The following is a 21,806-nucleotide window of genomic DNA, read 5'->3' on the forward strand; positions in this document are numbered from 1 at the left end:
TCAATCCATAAACATCTGTTTATGTTTATGGATTGGATGTTTATGGATCCATGTTTATGGATCTGTATGTTATGGATTACGAATCATTTGAACAAATGAATCAATGACTCGCTCATTAAGACGGTCACTTGGCGACATCTAATGGCGGTTTAGTGTTGTTTAAAAGCATAATTCTTTCCAACGTGTGTGTGATTTGTGTGTGCACCATTATAAATGTCCGTGCGGACGTCCGTATTTTTCTTTCACTTTTATATTAGCGATACAAAAGCACCCGCTCGTGTCACACACGTCGATTAACCGGTGGGAAAATATCCTCAGACACATACCTAATAAATGTATATTTAAATACATTATTGGCCTAGCTGGTAAAAAGTTTTATATATTATTTTGATGTCCTTTTGGACACAAGAGGGCAGTATAGCCCTATGTATGACTTGAATTTTATTTTTTACTTTACTGTTTTAAAATTTAGAATAAAATTAGAATAAAATTCTTTTTAAAAACAGAATAAAATGGGTTTAGTTGTGATATTTGTATACTTTTATATAGAAATAAATGGTATAAATTACATTTTTAGAAGATTTGAGGCTTTTAGTGCCTTTTGGAGGCTGATTTTGCAAAAAATCCACATTCAAACTAAAATATCTGACTTCCTGATGGTCGGAGTTAATGACTTTAAATTAGAAAGTTGTCCGGGTCGATGAGATCAACATACGTACTGAGTTGTGCTACTGTAGGTAAAACAACCCCCCCAACTTTTGTCAAAAGCATTTTGAAAGTGACACATTTCCTGCTGCCAGTTGGTGGCGCTATAACTTTGACACACAATAGTTACATCCATCTGATCGGCCTCTTACCATGAACAAACTGCTGAAGTTTCATCAAGATCAGTTAATGTATGCATTAGTTATAACACTTCGTGTTTCTCTTTTCTCGCCATTAATTCGTTTCCTCGCCACAGCCAAACCGTTCGAGATATCAAAAATCCGTCCGCAATTTAGCATCATCAATGTCTTGACTTCACGCTGACCGACTTTGGAGGCGAATCGATGTATTTCCTAGGAGGAGTACATTAAATTCCACAGCAAGCGTTTCCAAACAACCCTAAATAGCCGACTTCCTGTTGGGCTGGCGTAAAACTTAGAGCACGAAAGTTGTTCGGCCCGATGAGATCTATATGTGTACCGAGTTTCAAATTAATTCATGCAAGCGTGTTTGATATATGGACCAAGTTTTAGAACCCCGTTCAAGGGGGCGCTGTTGAGCCCCCCTGCCACGCCCGGCTACCAGATTCAGCCCCGCCCTGATGGCCGCGGGTTCTGACCTGTGTGCAAAGTTTCAAGAGTTTTCGAGCACGTTTAGGGACCCAAAAGCCCCAGAAACCTTGAAAAACAAATGAAAAAGTAAATCTCACTCAACTGACAAATCACCCCCACCCCTCACACACTCAGGGACAGAGAGAGAGAGAAATTTCTCCAAAAAATCACATTCAAACCAAAATATCTGACTTTCTGTTGCTTTGAGCTAATAAGTGTAAATTAGAAAGTTGTCCGGCTCGATAAGAACAATATACATACCAAGTTTTGTGATTCTAGGTAAAACTAAGCCCCCATTTTTGACTAAAGGTGGCGCTACTGAGCCCCTCACCACGCCCGTTTCTGAAACTTTGCCCATGTCTACTGGATAATAAGTGTGATGTGTCTGTCGAGTTTCATGCAATTTCAAGTATGTTAAGAGTCTCAAAAGCATCAAAAAAGAATATTAAAGTTTGATGCGTTGCCATGGCAACAGTATCTAAGATATCAATAATCCTTTCACAGGTCTACATCTGCCGTGTGTCTACATCATACACATAAAGTTTGAAGCAAATCAGGTAAAAATAAGAGAGTGATTTCAAAGCATTTTGAAAGTGACACACTTCCTGCTGCCAGTTGGTGGCACTATAACTTTGACTCACAATAATCACATCCTTGTGTTCGGCCTCTGAAAACGAACACACTGCTGAAGTTTCATCAAGATCAGATAATGTATGCTGAAGTTATAACACACTTCCTGTGTCCCTTATTCGCCATAAATTCGTTTCCTTGCCACGGCCAAACCGTTCGAGATATCAAAAATCCGTCCGCAATTTAGCATCCTCAATGTCTTGACTTCATGCTGACCGAGTTTGGAGGCGATTGGATGAATTCTCTAGGAGGAGTACATTAAATTCCACAGCATGCGTTTCAAAACAACCCATAATAGCCGACTTCCTGTTGGGCTGGCGTAAAAAGTAAAAGTACGAAAGTTGTTCGGCCCGATGAGATCTATATGTGTACCGAGTTTCATATTATTACATGCAAGCGTGTCTGATTTATGGACCAAGTTTTCGGACCCCGTTCAAGGGGGCGCTGTCGAGCCACCCTGCCACGCCCGGGTACCAGCTTCAGCCCAGCCCTGATGGCCACGGGTTCTGACCCGTGTGCAAAGTTTCAAGAGTTTTCGAGCTCGTTAAGGGTCTCAAAAGTGCCCGAAAGGTTGACAGAAAAATAAGAATAATAATAATAATAATAATAATAATAATAAATATAGCTGCGAGCAGCGATTACGGGCCCAAGCCGGTGGCACCGCAACCCCGGTGCCTTTAGTTACCTAAAGGCACCGGGGTGGCAGTACCGCCGACTTTGGCCCTTCATTGCTGCTTGCAGCTATATTTATATATATATATATAAAAGACCAAAAATATTGCTTGACTTACCTTATTCTGATTTTATGATACACTCAAAATATTCCACAACAAATCCTTTAAATTTAATGTAAAAATAAAAATGAAAGAAAGCAGTGTTGGGCTCACGTAACCCTCTCATTAGAATCAAAATGTTTCAACATTTGCGATGTATGTGGATGCTAAACTATTCTTTATTATAGGCTTTGTTCTTCACTCGTGTTCCAATATCGACGGAAAAAATCATCCTCTTCACATGCGCAAAAATGTGCTTGGAAAATTCATAGTGGAGCGGTGCTTACCGTGAATGTACGAATTGTACAACTGACTATTTAGAGCAGTGTAATCTTTATATGTTAGGTTGACCATTTTATTATTATATTTTATTAAGTCTATAATGAACAGGCTGCAATGTCAAGATTGCAATGCTGGAGTGTGTGTGTGTGTGTGTGTGTGTGTGTGTGTGTGTGTGTGTGTGTGTGTGTGTGTGTGTGTGTGTGTGTGTGTGTGTGTGTGTATGTGTGTTCATGTTTATCTATCCCAGTGGGGACTTCAACCTGAATGCACACAGACTCATGGGGACTCGTGTCACAGTGGGGACCTAAATAGAGGTCCCCATGGGTAAACAAGCTTCATACAGAATGAGTTTTTTTGGAAATGTATAAATGCAGAAAGTTTTCTGTGATGGGTAGGTTTAGAGGTAGGGTTAGTGTAAGGAGATAAAATATACAGTTTGTACAGTATAAAAATCATTAAATCTATGGAGAGTCCCCACAAAGATAGTAAACCGTGTGTGTGTGGGTGGGTGTGTGTGTGTGGCGTTGGTGCGATTGAACAGTGGACACATAAAAACATACTCCGTCATTATACAGGACGACATTCAAACTGCAAAGTGTTAACTTGTATTTGTGTACAGTCGCAATAAAACACAACATTCTGCTTTTGTAAAATAATTTCAAGCAATCCACCCCCCGAAAGGCGCTAATTTTAAAATGAAACTAAAATGCTTATGGCTGCACGGGCATTCATAACGGTGCGCATCCACGGCGAGGAACGAGCAGAACAGAGTGAACGTTTTTCAGTTAATTCCTACTTCCATAGGAATTCATTTGAAACGCTCGCTCAACCACTATCAATGTCAGTGCGGACGAACATATTTTACTTTCGTTTTTAAGTTGGCGATTCAAAAGCCCCCAGTGGTGTCACACGTCGATTAACCGGTGGTAAAATATTCTCACCGTCACATACCTAGTATATTTTTATGTAGATACAATAAGCCTACCTGATTTTGAACACAAGAGGGCAGTATAGCCCTATGTATGACTTGACTTTTATGGGACTAAATAGTACAATTACTATTTTTAAACTTGAAAAAAAAAAAAGAATAAAATGGGTTTAGTTGTGATATTTTTATACTTTTATATAGAAATAAATGGTGTTTAATTACATTTTTAGAAGATGAGGCTTTAAGGGTTACTTTACTTTAGTCCCTCACTATAGCAAAACCGTTTGAGATGTTTAATATCCGTTCACAATTTAGCATCTTTAATGTATCTTTATCATTTTGAAAAAGTTTTGTGTGAATAAAATAAACCAGTTAGGAAGAGTAGCTAAAAACTCAATGTCTGAAATATCCAAAAAATCCACATTCAAACCAAAATATCTGACTTCCTTTTGCTCTGAGCTAATAACTGTAAATTAGAAAGTTGTCTGACTCGATGAGCCCAATATATATACTGATTTTTGGAACTGTTGGTAAAACTAACCCCCCCACTTTTGTCAAAAGCATGTTGAAAGTGACACACTTCCTGCTGCCAGTTGGTGGCGCTATAACTTTGGCTCACAATAGTTACATCCATCTGATCGGCCTCTTACCACGAACACACTGGTGAAGTTTCATGAAGATCAGTTAATGTATGCAGAAGTTATACCACTTCGTGTTTCTCTTTTCTCGCCATAATTTCGTTTCCTCGCCACGGCCAAACCGTTCGAGATATCAAAAATCCGTCCGCAATTTAGAATCCTCAATGTCTTGACTTCATGCAAACCGAGTTTGGTGGGGATTGGATGAATTCTCTAGGAGGAGTACTTCGCATTCCACAGCAAGCGTTTTCCAAACAACCCATAATAGCCGACTTCCTGTTGGGCTGGCGTAAAACTTGACCGGGGGAAAGTTGTTCGGCCCGATGAGATCTATATGTGTACCGAGTTTCATATTAATTCATGCAAGCGTGTTTGATCTATGGACCAAGTTTTGGGACCCCTTTCAAGGGGGCGCTGTTGAGCCCCCCTGCCACGCCCGGGTACCAGCTTCAGCCCGTCCCTGATGGCAGGGGGTTCTGACTTGTGTGCAAAGTTTCAAGAGTTTTTGAGCATGTTAAGGACCCCAAAATCCCCTGAAACCTTGATTAACAATATAAAAGCAATAGTCAAATCCCCCCTCCCCTCACACACACAGAGACACAGAGAGAGGGAGAGAAAATTCTTCAGAAAATCCACATTCAAACCAAAATATCTCTCTTCCTGTTGGTCGGAGATAGATCATGTAAATTAGAAAGTTGTCCGTCTTGATGAGAACAATACACATACCAAGTTTTGTTGCTGTTGATAAAACTAACCCCCCCACTTATGACTAAAGGTGGCGCTACTGAGCCCCTCACCACGCCCGTTTCTGAAACTTTGCACATGTCTACTGGATAATAAATGTGATGTGTCTGTCGAGTTTCATGCAATTTCAAGTATGTTAAGAGTCTCAAAAGCATAAAAAAAGAATATTAAAGTTTGATGCGTTGCCACGGCAACAGTATCTAAGATATCAATAATCCTTTCACAGGTTTACATCTGCCGTGTGTCTACATTGTACACATAAAGTTTGAAGCAAATCTGGTAAAAATAAGACAGTGATTTCAAAGCATTTTAATAGTGATGTACTTCCTGCTGCCTGTTGGTGGCGCTATAACTTTGACTCACAATAGTCACATCTGTGCGATCGGCCTCTTACAACGAACACACTGCTGAAGTTTCATCAAGATCAGTTAATGTATGCAGAAGTTATAACACACTTCCTGTTTCATTTTTTCGCCATAAATTCGTTCCCTCGCCACGGCCAAACCGTTCGAGATATCAAAAATCCGTCCGCAATTTAGCATCCTCAATGTCTTGACTTCATGCACACCGAGTTTGGAGGCAAATCGATGAATTCCCTAGGAGGAGTACATTAAATTCCACAGCATGTGTTTCCAAACAACCCTAAATAGCCGACTTCCTGTTGGGCTGGCGTAAAACTTAGAGCACGAAAGTTGTTCGGCCCGATGAGATCTATATGTGTACCGAGTTTCATATTATTACATGCAAGTGTGTTTGATTTATGGACACGTGTTCGGATCCCGTTCCAGGGGGCGCTGTCGAGCCCCCCTGCCACGCCCGGGTACCAGCCTCAGCCCGGCCCTGATGGCCGCGGGTTCTGACCTTTGTGCAAAGTTTCAAGAGTTTTCGAGCATGTTAAGGGCCCCAAAAGTGGCCGAAAGGTTGACAAAATAATAATAATAATAATAATAATAATCCTACCGAAAACAATAGGGCCTTCGCCCTTTCAGGGCTTGGGCCCTAATAATAAATAATCCTACCGAAAACAATAGGGCCTTCGCCCTTTCAGGGCTTGGGCCCTAATAATCCTACCGAAAACAATAGGGCCTTCGCCCTTTCAGGGCTTGGGCCCTAATAATAAATAATCCTACCGGAAACAATAGGGCCTTCGCCCTTTCAGGGCTTGGGCCCTAATAATCCTAACGAAAACAATAGGGCCTTCGCCCTTTCAGGGCTTGGGCCCTAATAAACAGAGCAATTCCAAGAGGGTCCTCACACCATCGGTGCTCGGGCCCTAATAAACAGAGCAATTCCAAGAGGGTCCTCACACCATCTGTGCTCGGGCCCTAATAATAATAATCCTAACGAAAACAATAGGGCCTTCGCCCTTTCAGGGCTTGGGCCCTAATAATCCTACCGGAAACAATAGGGCCTTCGCCCTTTCAGGGCTTGGGCCCTAATAAATAATCCTACCGAAAACAATAGGGCCTTCGCCCCTTTCAGGGCTTGGGCCCTAATAATAATAATAATAAATAATCCTACCGAAAACAATAGGGCCTTCGCCCTTTCAGGGCTTGGGCCCTAATAATAATAATAATAATAATAATAATAATAATAAATAATCCTACCGAAAACAATAGGGCCTTCGCCCTTTCAGGGCTTGGGCCCTAATAATAATCCTTACGAAAACAATAGGGCTCTGCGCCCTTTCAGGGCTTGGGCCCTAATAATAATCCTAACGAAAACAATAGGGCTCTGCGCCCTTTCAGGGCTTGGGCCCTAATAATCCTTACGAAAACAATAGGGCCTTCGCCCTTTCAGGGCTTGGGCCCTAATAATAATAATAATAATAATAATAATCCTACCGAAAACAATAGGGCCTTCGCCCTTTCAGGGCTTGGGCCCTAATAATAAATAATCCTACCGGAAACAATAGGGCCTTCGCCCTTTCAGGGCTTGGGCCCTAATAATAAATAATCCTACCGGAAACAATAGGGCCTTCGCCCTTTCAGGGCTTGGGCCCTAATAATAATAATAATAATAATAATCCTACCGAAAACAATAGGGCCTTCGCCCTTTCAGGGCTTGGGCCCTAATAATAATAATAATCCTACCGAAAACAATAGGGCCTTCGCCCTTTCAGGGCTTGGGCCCTAATAATCCTTACGAAAACAATAGGGCCTTCGCCCTTTCAGGGCTTGGGCCCTAATAATTCGTTACATTTATATAGCGCTTTTTCTGAGACCTCAAAGCACTTTACATAGATGGGGGAATCTCCTCAACCACCACCAATGTGCAGCATCCACTTGGATGATGCGACGGCAGCCATATTGCGCCAGAACGAGGAGACAGTGATGAAGTCAATCAGTATATGGGGATGATTAGGAGGCCATGATGGACAGAGGCCAAGGGGCAAATTTTTGCCAGGATGCCGGGGTTACACCCCTACTCTTTTTCGAAGGACATAATGGGATTTTTAATGACCACAGAGAGTCAGGACCTCGGTTTAACGTCTCATCCGAAGGACGGTGGGTGCTCTTTTGGCGGTATAGTGTCCCCGTCACTACACTGGGGCATTAGGACCCACACAGACCACAGGGTGAGCACCCCCTGCTGGCCTCACTAACACCTCTTCCAGCAGCAACCTGGTTTTCTCAGGTGGTCTCCCATCCAGGTACTAACCAGGCTCAGCCCTGCTTAGCTTCAGTGGGCAACCGGTCTTGGGCTACAGGGTGATATGGCTGCTTTAAAGGAACTGTCCATTTGTATAATTGTGTTAAATGTGTTTGAATTGAAAGCCACAATAAAGTACATAATATATATATGCTAAAATATTTGTTATTTGGACATTAGATGTGCCTTATTTAGAATTTTAAACCTACAATTGTATTTTTATGATAGCAATAACTGTAAAGGGACTATTGTAATGGGGTAAATCAAATGTAGGTTAATATACTGTCAATTACTAAGCTCAGATTCATCTTACCAGTTAAAATTTATACTGTGCTTTTGCAATTATTTATTTTTAATTTTGTGATTTTAACTTCTGCTTTAAAAAGCTTTTTTTTTAGATTGTGTTCTAATGTTCTTCTAATAATCATAAACATGTACTACAGCTGCCAAACAAAACCAGAGAGAATTGTATTCATAAATCTTTAAAACAATCTAATTAAATCTTCAAAACATTCAGCCAGTAAAAAAAGAAAACCTGTAGTATTGTATTTATCTATCTATATATATATATATATATATACAAATTTGCATTTTCAAACTTTGATTTTAATTTCAATATTGTAAAAACAAATTCCTTAAATAAATAAAACATAAGAGGATGTAGATCAGATGGTCCTTTATTACAAAAACAACATAAACTGAAGGAAGAATATTTTTTTTCCCAAAAAAATTAACAAAAACATACATACATCCAACGCTGTTGACGAAGATCTGACGGTGTTGACGAAAAACTGACGGTGTTGACGAAAAATGTCTGAATGTTTTACCTCAGATTTGTGAAATGTTCACCTGTTTGTCATGATATGTTCTGACAATAAAGAGTAGTTTAAAACCACAATTAACGCTCTGTTTTCTACAACTTTCACTTAGGAGCAAAAATCTGCCTTTAAACTTGAAAGACATTTATCGTGATAATTATCTATATCGACTGATATAAAAAAAATGATCATGATAATTTTTTTTGGCGATATCGCCCAGCCCTACACTGGCTTCTCATTTCTCTATCTCTGTCTCTACATATATAAATATATATATTAAAGTGCTGGCAAAGTTACACGTTACACAATAATAAGCAGACCACTGCCTGCCCATTATCTACAAGTCAGATGTGTATGGTTAAATAATGTAATGCATGCTATGTATGTGCATTTATGTGTAAATAAAACCCTGAAATAACAGTTTAACCCTTCACTATATTCACAAATAATATTATATTCGCACATTAAGAGGTTATTGGTGGATTTGTCATCTCCGTCAGCTTACAGGTCAACTCCGTCAGACATAGAACCTGACGGAGTTGACGTCTGACGGAGTTGACGTAAGGGCATGTATTTTCCCGCCAAAACATGTATTGTACACTGCAGCTAGGTAGTTTTTCCTCAGTTGCTAGCTGTCCCAATAACCTCACTAAAATGCTTAAATTCAATCCACTATGGTTTTAATGGCAGAGGTCTGACTAATATAATGGTGTGTGTATGTATGTATATATATATATATATATATATATATATATATATATATATATATATATAATACCTATATATTAGGGGTGTAACGGTTCACAAAATTCACGGTTCGATACGATACACTTGTGGCACAGTTCGGTTTGGTACGTTTTCGATTAAGCAAAAAGAAAGAAATGCCAAATAAATTTCCTTGATTTATTTTTTTTAATTCTTTTTTTATTAAAACTAACATCATAAAGTATGATTTTTTTTTTTTTACTTTGAGCAATTCTAGAGCTATAATTGATTCTTCTTAGGAGCATATAAAACAAAACAGCTCCTTGGAAAAAATTAAATGTAATATTGTAGTAGTTATAAACAAAGCTTTGTTTTAGTTCAGATTAACATTTGAGGGCAGCAATTGTATTCATAATGTCAAAATAAAACCACCGTAATGTTACTTAAAGGCATTATAGCCTACTATTCCTGCCATTACGTTTGGTATTTGATGTCAATGTTGTGGTCGCGCCGGCGTCTCTACATTTGAAATAAAGAGAACCGAAAGCCTCGTACCGAACGGTTCAATACGAATACGTGTATCATTAAACCCCTAATATATATATATATATATATATATATATATATATATATATATACACATATGCATGTATATATATTATGCAGGTGTTGAGTAGTGTTAAGTTAACTCTTGAGGAGTAAATCATTGCTTGTGTAACATGACTTCAATTATGAGGACATGGAGAACTTTGTCATTAAAAAATAATCCACATTACAGTCTTCTCTAAACTAGAAATATTACGAATATAGATGCTAATACAGCTTTAAAACAATAGCAAATCAGAGCGACATGAAAAACAAACAGTAGGTTAGCGTTAGCTACATGATAATAACTGTAAACCATCCGCATAAAAGTACCGTATCCAGACATAATATTTTAAACTAACCATTCGGAAACGTCCTGCTGGAGCCGCTGAGTTGCAACTTCTTCATCCGTTGCTTCTCCATCCGTTGCTTCTCCATCTGGATCGGATTCTGGGTCAAACTGAAATGCTTGAACGACTGCGTGTCTTCGTGCCGTTGCATTTATCCAACGTAAACATGTGTGGCACCGTTGCCGCAAGATGGTCAAGGCCACACCCACCCTCCACCTTGCGCCGCCTTTCTCCTCCTCATTAGCATTTAAAGCTATAGACACCGAAACGGCCCGTCTGAAGGAAGCTCAATTTGGGACTGGCTTATAGTGGCTATAATTCTGCACCGAGGCTGAATTTTTGGAAAGAGATTTCAGATACAGTACTAGGACCACTAAGGCCTATATTAAAGCCTACAAAAAGTAGCATGTCATGGGACCTTTAACAGAAAGATGGCATTGACATGGTGCAGCTGTGACCATAGGAATATTGACATTGTTTGTCTAAAATATAAAAAAATGTAAAATGTACCAGAGCATGGGTGGTAGTGCTGCATTCACCACAGGCAGGGAGATGAAAAGGGGTCCTCAGGGATATAGCTGACCATGCTATTTCCTGATTTAAAGAGCTTTATGAAAAAATCTGACGGGGTTGACAGAAACTGAGGACACAACTTTAATAGGTAGATTTTTATGGAAAATATTGTTTGATGTTCACTTCATGCATTGTTTTTTATATTTATACCCCTTATTTTTATTTGATATATATGTTTTCACAATTGTAGAGCTTTTTTTCATTTTTTTGGGATGGTTAATATTGTGACCTCTTGCTGAGGACAAGTGCAATAACATGGACCTTCTAACCACAGACCATACATTTAAACAAATTTTCCCCAAAAAGATAAAGTAGTTTATTCTAAAAATCAGGGGCCGTATTCACAAAGAATTTTAAGGCTAAAAGTAGCTCCTAACTGGCGAATTTAGGAGCAACTCCTAAAAATAATGGTCGTGTCACTCGTAACTTTAGGACTCCTAATTTTTTTGACTAAGTAATTCACAAAGCATTTTAGCCCATTTTAGCGGCTACAGGAGCTTCCAATCGCGAGGGAACAATTTTGCATCGTAGGCATAGGGATGCAATAACGCCACCAACAACAACCAAAACTAGGCTACTCATTGCATGTAAACTAATTGTAACATTTCATTGTGAATCAAATTAAAATGTTCTTCTCTTTGCAAACGTAGGCAGAGGCATATAGTGACAGATTAATTCAATAATGTTGCAAAGATATTGCATCAATCCATATGTTTCATTAGGCTACTAGGCTATTTGTTTTGCCTTACTCTTTATTCATTTAGGCTATTTATTCAGTTATTCATCATCTTCCGTCCTTCGCACTACTTGTGTAGCGCACGCATTCTCAGACCTGTCACCTGTCACTCATCATCGTAGGGGAGATGTTTGGAATCATTCCCGCGTTACAATCATCAGCCAATCAAGGTGGTCACTTCAGTCAACTCGTGCATGAGTAATGACGTCATCAATAGCAACGAAGACTCACTCTTAGTTTAGGAGTTGTCATTTTTCTTTACTTAGAGTAGGTCTGAAAGGCGTTGTGAATAACTTTTAAGAGAATACTCCTAGCTAAAATCTTTTAGTGCGATTTAGGAGTACTCCTAGTGGTAAGATAAAATGCTTTGTGAATACAGCCCCAGATATGTATATAGAATTCCTTTAGATTTAACTTTGTAAGTATGTCAATCATGATGAATTTCTTAATTTTTGCTATAAATTAGACTTTTCTATGTGGGACATGTTTTGTCCCGACTCTCAAGAATCAGTGAATTATCAAACAGTTGTTTGTCCAGCAAACGGCCATAAGATTAACTTATCAACTTCTCAATAAAGTTATCACTTCTTATAATTTCAGGAAAAATAGTTTCTGGCCATGAAACCATTCTCCTGTCCTTATAAAATTTAGGTTACTGAAAAGTACAAATCAGCTTTGTAGCTTAAGATCAAACATTTCATTGACTTTGTAACATGAGCAGACAGACAGAATCAATCGAGGATATATTGGATTTTAATAATTGCAAAACTAAGGAATACATACTACGATTCACACAGAATATATGTATATACACCTTAAACAAACAAAACGAAAAACATTACGAACACGAATTAACAGAGGATGAGATAATTAGAGAGATCAGACGATGAGAGAGAGGGAGAGAGGATGAGCGAGTGAAAGTGAAAGAGGAATAGGGAGAGATCACAGAATGATCGCACAGTAGGCTATGGCAAAATCACAGACAGTAACCTTTTGAAAGACAACAAGGAATCAGATCACCTTGGAAAAGGGAATAGACAACCTTAAACAGCATTTAGATTTCGATATTTGCATGTGGTCTGTTGTGTTGAGGCAAGAAGGCGCGTGTGTCGTTCTGAGTGGAGGTGGGCGTGTTCTCTCGTGTCTTCCGGGGCGAGCAGACACGCGTGAAGTTTTAAAGGTTCACTGAAAGCGAAGTTACTAAAGAAATAATTCAGGCTAAGTTCATTTTCCCTCGTAGGTGCACTGTAAAAAAAAAAAGTTGGGTCAACTTAAAAAAATAAGGCAACTTATCGCAAGCTCTTTTTTGAGTAAACTCCACAAACAGGGACTGAAGTCCACGCAACTAAAAAGATTACGTTAAAATCATAAGTTGCTTCAACATAAATAGTCATGTTTAGCTAATGAATAACAGAACAAAGTATTTTTAGTTGGCTGAACACAAATGGGCCTATTATCTTATAGGCCTATATTGATTTATTATATATTATTTAAATAGTTTAATTAAATAAGAGACAGACCATAACACGAGTCAGATAACTTTTTTTATTTAAACAGTTTGTGTCTGATGCACAACAATGACATTATCGTAGCAAGTCTTGAATTTGTTAACTCAGTGCATGGTACTTACCAATGCATGTTAAAGAACATTAGCCTGAAGTTTCAGTTCACCCAAAAATGAAAAGTCAGTCATCATCAATCCATATTCAGTGCATTCATGAGTCCGAACAAGCATATACTGCTGGTAGATCTGTAATGTCCTCAAGAACAATGGCCTGTTCCAGTATTAGTTGGTCGGAGTTGGTAGGGATGTAACAGCGGCATCTTCGGCCACAGTAAGGATTCCGATCTCTACATCTTTGATGCCGTGGTCTAAAGGATCAGTATCCTGGGAGAATAATTCATGAGATAAGGGTATTAATTGAAGTGTACATTTAAAAATAATAACAACAACAACATTATTATTATTTATGTTGTTGTGTAAATAACCTGAATACATGTAAAACATAAATAGATAAAAAAATGACCAAGAAATGAAAATGAAAATGGTAATTTACCAGAAATGAAAATGAAAATGGTAATTTTCCTGGGTAAACTTGTAGAGTTTTCATGCTGGAAAAGTGGCAATCCCTCAAGATCTGTTTTCTGACGTGTGGTAATGTCACTCACCTAAAAAGAAAGGAAAAAATATATATATTATTTTAATCTGCAGATGCACTATGACCTTAACTCTTAATAATTTAACATAGGGATCTGCTTTGGGAGTTAAATACAGCACACCCAAAATGATAATTCTGTCATATTTTACTCTTCCTCATGTAATTCCAAATCCATATGACTTGGTCCATAACAAAGATTTTTTTTAAAGAATGTACAGATTGCTCTTTTACATACAGTGGAATCAAAAAAGTAAAATCATAAAATTTGTCAATAAATCATGTACAGTTTCCCAATTGACAACTGCATGAAAAACAGACTGATGTCATAATTAAGTTTATGATATTGATAACTGATATTATAAAGTTATTTACTTACTATTTTCCTCTCTATATGTGTTCATTCAAAGTAGATTCTCATGGTCGACGTTACAGATACACGAAAACTCCATGGAGATCTGTAAAAAACAAGTCAGTTGGAATCACCACAAAGTTTTACTACTATAAGTATTCCTAAAATGTTCTAAAGAAATAATAATTAATAATAATCTTTAGAAATAATAATTAAAATAATAATAATATTAATAGTTGCTATTAAATGGTTTACCTCATCCTTTAGAAAAAGTGCAGGTGGCAGGCCATCTCTCTCTGAACTCCTCAACTAGTGTAAATACATAATGAGTAAACATCTCATTTGATATGACAAAACATACAGTTGATTATAAAAATGATAAATACCAGACATGTTCAAGTCCCTAAAGGCCAAATCAAGTCTTAGTTTGTACCTTTTTTTAACAATATTTCTTTCAGCTAACCTAGTAATTGTAATTTACAGTGTTTTAAACTTTCAAAACGGATTTCTACTTCAAAAATGTCTAACATAGCACATCAATTATTACTTAAAAAAATAATGAATTACTTTAAAATAAAAATTGTATTCACAATAAAAAAATATTATTTTTAAAATACATAACATTATGCCATTCTGAATGCAGGGAGAGTCACCACGAGAGAAAAACAAAAACAAAACAAAAACAACTAAACGTGCTGTGTATTTTGAGCTATTTGAGCTGCCGTAGTTTGCTGTAGTTCTAGGCAGTGATGGGTAATGTAGTCTTCCAGAGAGCGCCGGTGGTAACAGTAAACAACACAAAGAGCAATATTCCCGTCAGTGTGTCGTTAATACATACCTGTGAGTGACTCTTTGGAAACGCTGGATTGAATAGGCAGGATAACATCAGCATTGGCCTCTTCCAGTATTAGTTGGTCAGAGTGATGTAACAGCGGCCTGTAACAGTGATGGTGAATTACATCAGGCCATCAGTTTGGGAAGAGCACAAAACATCATATATGACAAATAACATACAGTCGATTATAAAAATGATTAATACATACCAGTGATTCTGCAGAAACGCTGAATTGAAGGCAGCACTTTGCTACCGACTTCTCATCCGTCTATGCTTCTCACCAGCTGCAGACAGAGACCTAACCGCCGAGTCTCACACTGCGCATGCGTTCAGGGTTCAAACTGCGCACGCGCTAACAAAAAACGCGGACTTCAATGAAAACTAAAACGATTTAGTTTGAACAACAAAACATTGTACGTTTTCATCATTTAAGTCACGAATTTGTTGAATCAACTTAGTATGATGCATGAACACTTCCAATAAAAATATCTCAGTTCATTTTACTGTTTTATGTTTATTTGGAGAACTTTCAGTAAGTTGGCTTTTTTACAGTGTGGAAATGAACAAAGGAGAATATGAAAAACAAAGACAAAAGACTAAAAGAAAAGAAAACGGAGATGAGAGCTCCCTAAGGAGCCATGGAACCAGAAATTCTCTCAGACGGAGTGCTCGTGCGTGTGTCCTTAAGGAAGAGGAGCTTGCACTTCCTCTCTTCCGTTGAGCGCGGTCGTGGGAATTTCAAAAGTCTTTTTCTTTGAGTTGAAGTTGCCGGCTACGTTCGCTTCACTGAACGTAGGGAGAGTCCAAAGACGAAAATAAAGAAAAGACTTAGAGAAAAAGAAAAGAGAAACGGAGAAAAGCTCCCGAAGGAGCCATGGACCCAGAAAACCTCTCACAGAAAAAGTGCTCCCTGAAGAACTCTAGGTCAGTGTTCTTATGGAAAGACTTAACGTATACGGGGACCAATCATCTTAGAGCATCTCGGGCGGGAAGATTTTCCTTTGTCCTGTTAGACACGCCCACTTGAATGAGTCATGAGGAGATGGGACTGAGCCGTTTGGCTCCAGAAATATGAAAATTGTAAAATAATGTACATTACTGCATTATGCTATCGGAATTCGACTCCGTTAGATTGAAAGAATTACAGAGATATCAAACATGTCACATGAAGATTATAGGAATACCAAGTTACATAAAGATATGCATATTAAAAGCATTTTAAGGTTCGTTCCTTCAAATAAACGTCATAAACGAAGTGAATATAAATTGGGAAACACACAGGAGTATATGAAATATGACATGCTTATATTCTAAGTTTAATGTTCAAAGTTCGTGTATGTGTGTGCGTTAAAGTGTGTTGGAATGTTGGTCACGTTGCGCTCCCCATTATCTCTCTTGCAGAGGAACTGGATGAGCTGCTGAAGCTTGGTGGTCATAAACTTTATGACCTGGCATGAGATCGGGTTACGGGATGCGATTCCACTGGGAGAAACATTCTTCAAAAATACATTTCAGAGCCAAACACTAGAAAACCATACCTCTATTATAAAGCAAAAACTAATCACACATGCATATAGGAATGTACATACATTAAAAGGATATTTCTATCCTAAGTTACACCCAAAGGATGTTTGTGTGTGTGTGTGTGTGTGTGTGTGTGTGTGTGTGTGTGTGTGTGTGTGTGTGTGTGTGTGTGACTTCTCAGTCTGGAATGTCACATAGAGAGAGAGCAGGGGGGTTAGGTTACAAGACCATGATTCTATTTGAGACATTAATTAGGAGAAACACTTCCAAGTTAGGAATCAGAAAATCATGACTATGGCATGAGTAGTAGTAGTAGCCTTTTATTGTCACTTAGTCACAAGTACCAGCGAAATTAGCCATCAACCTGTCCATACAAACATACATACAATATGACAAGGGGGTAGACAGAACAGGAAGACAGAGAATTTAGGAAGAAAAATACAGCATAACATGAGGAGAAGTGAGGAGAAAAAAAGGCAACCCCCAGACTATGCTCCTGTAGGAGTACAGTTTGGGAACAGTAAAAAACACCTCAGCAACATAAGCACATAATCAGTACACAACATGAACACACAAGACTTGCAACAGGGGAGGGGAGTGGGGGGTGGAGGTAACCCAGCACAGGCAAGCAGCCATCCGGTCCTGCAGCCATTCAGGCGCTGGTCACAGACCCGCCTGTCAGACTGGTGGTACAAAGCGTCGGGGGGTTGGGGGGGGGGGTGATTGCATATCTGTATATATGTAAGAGTTCGTGTATGTGTAGGCCTGGAGAGTCGCTACGCCTGGCATCCTAATCTAGGTGCCTCAGTCCGCAGGATGTCATAGCGATACACAGCAATTGCCATGGAGTCAACCTTGATCAGGTCCCAGTCAACAATCAGCAGGTGTCTGTGGGGAGTGGGGGAAGGAACGCAAGAGCGTCTCGCTGCAGTGCTTTTCCGGGGGAGTTGTTGTTCCAGCAGCAGCCAAGGCCAAGGCCAGTGCTGGTTGAGGGGGGCCGAAAGCAGATAAGATTGGGGTTGTTTGGTCTTGGTACGAGTAGCCGCATTCCAATTTACACAGCTTCTGGTCCATTTTGGTCTCCGAAACGATCCATTTGCCTTTGCAAAGCTGTGAGCTTCTCCATGATATTATCCATATTGTGGTTCATAGTCACAGTCTGAGTGCTGACAGCTCTGCCCACTGCTTCAATCATGACGGGCAGCCTTGTGGGGCTTTGGACAGCTGTCACCGTCTTCTTAATTCCTCGATAAACCAGGGCAATGCCTAATCCAAACAGCAGAAAACCTGTTATCATGGTTCCGAATAGGTAGATATCTTCAATGTCCTCCACGGAAAGAGCCGCCAGACACACGACCTGCCACTTCTCCCACGTGTCCATCGTGTAGCCAGCTGCGAACGTTCCGGCAGGGCAGTCAGGTTCCCCCGAACCCAAGCTTCTCGTCGAGAAGATGGTGTCAATTGCGTTGAGAGACCAGTTGATCAAATCCAGAATTTCTTAGTTTGGAGAGCAGTGCGGAGAGAGTCTCTCAAAGTACAAGAAAGTAGACTAGACGAGACGAGAGCAGCAAAGCAGGGGAGATAAGGGAGAGGAGGGGAAGAAAATGTGACCGCCTTCGTTGAGAGCCAAAGAGAAAGAGGCATGAAAGGGCTAACCAAACATGCAGGCCTTAATACATCATCTTAGGTTCTGAATCATTCTGGATTAAATGCAAGGTAAGTTTTTGTGTGTTTGGAATGTCTATAGTTATCTCTATTATTATTAGAGATTCTATTCTAATAATCTATCTATTATTAGTTATCTATGTGTTATCTCTTTGGTGCAGAGAGAAAGGGGGTTTGGAATGCAGAACGTTGTTCTGGAGTGTGTCTAGGGGGCTATAAAGTCTCAGGGGAGCCGTAAAAGTTGCCACAAGCGCAGACCTAGCGGCTCCAGGGCTATGTTACATTTACAGGTTAAACGTTAAAAGTTTTCCCAAAATTTATAATGACAAGGCTTCTGGAGTTTTGTGTGCAGGGAAAAACAGTATCATGATTCTTGCACATTCGTTACATATAATATGTGGCTCTTAACCAGTTGCACTAGACCTGTAGGAATAGCCTTAAGCACAGTATTGTGTTCTTTAAAATAAATAGGGGATTCATGGATAGTCATGAAGCGTTCATATGACAAGATGTTACCAGAATTGTCAAATAAAGAAAGGATATAAATTAAATCTCTATTAAACTAATTTGGAAAAAAGAGAGATTTGTTTCTAACAGTTATATTCATATTATTCCACAAAAGAGTTTTATGTGATGGGAAATTGTGGATGTAACACTGGGAGTTTATTATACATATACAGACCCTTTCCAAACAAATTAGAATATCATGGAAAAGTTTATTTCCATAATTCCATTCAAAACGTTAAATTTCCATAGATTATAGATTCAGGGCCCACAACGATTTCAAGTATTTATATGTTTATTTGTACATAATTTGGGCTTCCAGCTCATAAAACCCACGAAAACAGGATTTCAAAAAATTAGAATGTTACATGAAATCACACAGTAATTACACAGTGATACCGTGGTCATTGAACCAGGTTTTGGTTCTTTTGTCAGTGTAGGCAGGTGCAAATCCTGCTGGAAAATGAAGTCGGCATCTCCATAAAGCTTATCTGCTGAAGAAAGCATGAAGTGCTCTGAAAATGTCCTGGTAGACTGCTGCGTTGAGTGGACAGCACAGTGGACCAACACCAGCCGATGACATGGCTCCCCAAACCAACACAGACTGTGGAAACTTCACACTGGACTTCAAGCATCTTGGATTGTGTGCCTCTCCATTCTTCCTCCAGACTCTGGGACCTTGGTTTCCAAATGAGATGCAAAATTTGCTCTCATCAGAAAAGAGGACTTTGGTCCACTGTGCTTATAGACTTAAATCCAGAGTCAATGCAGCCGTCTACCAGGACATTTTCAGAGCACTTCATGCTTTCTTCATTTTCCAGCAGGATTTGCACCTGCCCACACTGCCAAAAGAACCAAAACCTGGTTCAATGACCATGGTATCACTGTGTAATTACTGTGTGATTTCATGTAATATTCTAATTTTTTTAAATCCTGTTTTCGTGGGTTTTATGAGCTGGAAGCCCAAATTATGTACAAATAAATATCTAAATACTTGAAATCGTTTAAGTTGTGGGCCCTGAATCTATAATCTATGGAAGTTTAACGTTTTGAATGGAATTATGGAAATAAATAAACTTTTCCATGATATTCACATTTTTTGGAAAGGGTCTGTAATTACATTTTAAGATAAAAGGGAGGCCTCCAATTTTATTAAAGATGTAATTAGGAATGAAACATCATATAGAATTTGAATTTATTAGACATCTTCTAATCAAATTGATTTAAACACATTAATAATTTAGCACTTCTAGTCCCCCATCACTTCTACAATTGGAAATCACCGCTTTTTAAGTTTATGAGACCTGTTTTTCCATATAAAGTCAAGGAAAATTTTGACATCTTTAGCAGTACAGTCATTCACGTACAGAGAAAGTCATGGATACACAAAGCGAGAGAGACCTTCCGCTTTGTGTATATGACTTTCTCTATACGTGAATGAGAGACCTTCCGCTTAAGACAGAACAACCCTACCATTAAGAGATATTTTGGAAAATATTTTGGGTTTTCTTAATCCGACAAGAAAAATTAAGTTGTTGTCTGGCTACTACATTTTTTGTTACATGAATACCAAATACTTTATTGTGTCTTTGACCGGAATATCCTCAATTAACATGTAATTGCATTTAGACATTTAGATATATTTAACTTTAACCCACACGAAAAATGTGTAACTATCTGAATGGCACTGGAGAGTTGACGTTTATCATATAAAAAAAAGAGTGGTGTCATCAGCCAGCTGCGAGATTTTGATTTTCCTGTCAAAAATGGAGATACCTTTCAAGTTCTGATTGTGCATAATACTCAGTGATAATAGCTCAGTAACCAAAATAAATAAAAAAGGTGCAATTGGGCAAGCCTGTCTGACACCACACTTTACAACAAATCTTTTGGAGGTGTGCAGATTGACTATGACGGAACTACTAATTTCTTTATAAAACATTTCAATTACATTAACAAAAGAATCCCCAAAACCAAACTGTTTGAGAGATTGCAGAAGAAATTCATGCTCAATGGTATCGAAGGCCTTATAAAAGTCTAAGAAAAGAATAATGGCTTTAGAGTGTCCAAAATCAGCATAATCCAATAAATCTAAAATAAGTCTTATATTATTGCTAATATGCCTACCTTTGACAAAACCTGAATGCGTCTCCGCAATAATTTGGTCAAGCTTAAATTTCAACCTATTAGCATATACCAGGGCCAAGATCTTGTAATCAACCGTTAAGAGGTCGCCAATTATCAATTAATAGAGGATCTTTTTCAGGTTTTGGAATAAGGGAAATTATACCCTGTTTCATTGATGTAGTCATTTCCTTCTGAGCAATACATTCTTTATGCATGCAAAGCAATGGGGATTTTATTAAGTCCCAAATATGGAAGTAAAATTCAACAGAAAAATCATCAACACCAGGGGATTTCCCTCTCTTCATAGAGAAAAGAGCAGATTTAACTTCCCCAATTGTCAAAGTTGATTCACAAATCTTTAAAATCAGTAGTTGGAATATAGTTTTTAATTGTTTTCGACAAAACTCTCAATTATCTCAATTAAATTCGGAAGTATAACGTTTGTTGTAAAAGTTTGTGATAAACTTAGAAATTAAGTTAGGATCAGTGCACCTGACCATTAATATTTAGTGCTGTTAATGAATTTCTTCTGCAATTCCTCTTCTCTAATGCAAAAAAAGCAAAACTCCTAACTGGAGTTAGTCTTTCCTTCTTCTAGCCATTTGGCTTTTGACCTAATAAAGACCCCTCTAGCTAAATCCAAATAAGCTTGATTCATTTGTAAATTTAATTCTCTTAAAAGCAATTCTTCCTCCTGAGTTAATGTTTTTTTGCAATAAAGTGTTTATTTTATTTAGGAGTTCAAATATATATATATATATATATATATATATATATATATATATATATATATATATATATATATATATATATATATATATATATATATATTATTTATTTATTTATTTATTTTAGAGGATTTGAACTTTTTACTACTTCTGATGGTGATCTGCCTAGCCTTATATTAAAAAAA

At 38.3% G+C, this 21,806-nt stretch overlaps 1 long non-coding RNA gene across 1 annotated transcript; it reads right to left on the reverse strand.

The window, feature by feature from the left end:
• Positions 1–13,261: 13,261 nt before the first annotated feature.
• LOC307144355 lies at positions 13,262–15,404 on the reverse strand. The gene is made up of 6 exons (XR_013818731.1): positions 15,282–15,404; positions 15,077–15,174; positions 14,494–14,547; positions 14,266–14,344; positions 13,788–13,899; positions 13,262–13,618 (listed from the first exon to the last, which is right to left on the reverse strand). It is a non-coding gene; the product is annotated as an uncharacterized lncRNA (long non-coding RNA).
• Positions 15,405–21,806: the final 6,402 nt, after the last annotated feature.

Source organism: Squalius cephalus, assembly GCF_949319135.1.
Source record: "Squalius cephalus genome assembly, chromosome: 17".
Classification (NCBI taxonomy): domain Eukaryota; kingdom Metazoa; phylum Chordata; class Actinopteri; order Cypriniformes; family Leuciscidae; genus Squalius; species Squalius cephalus.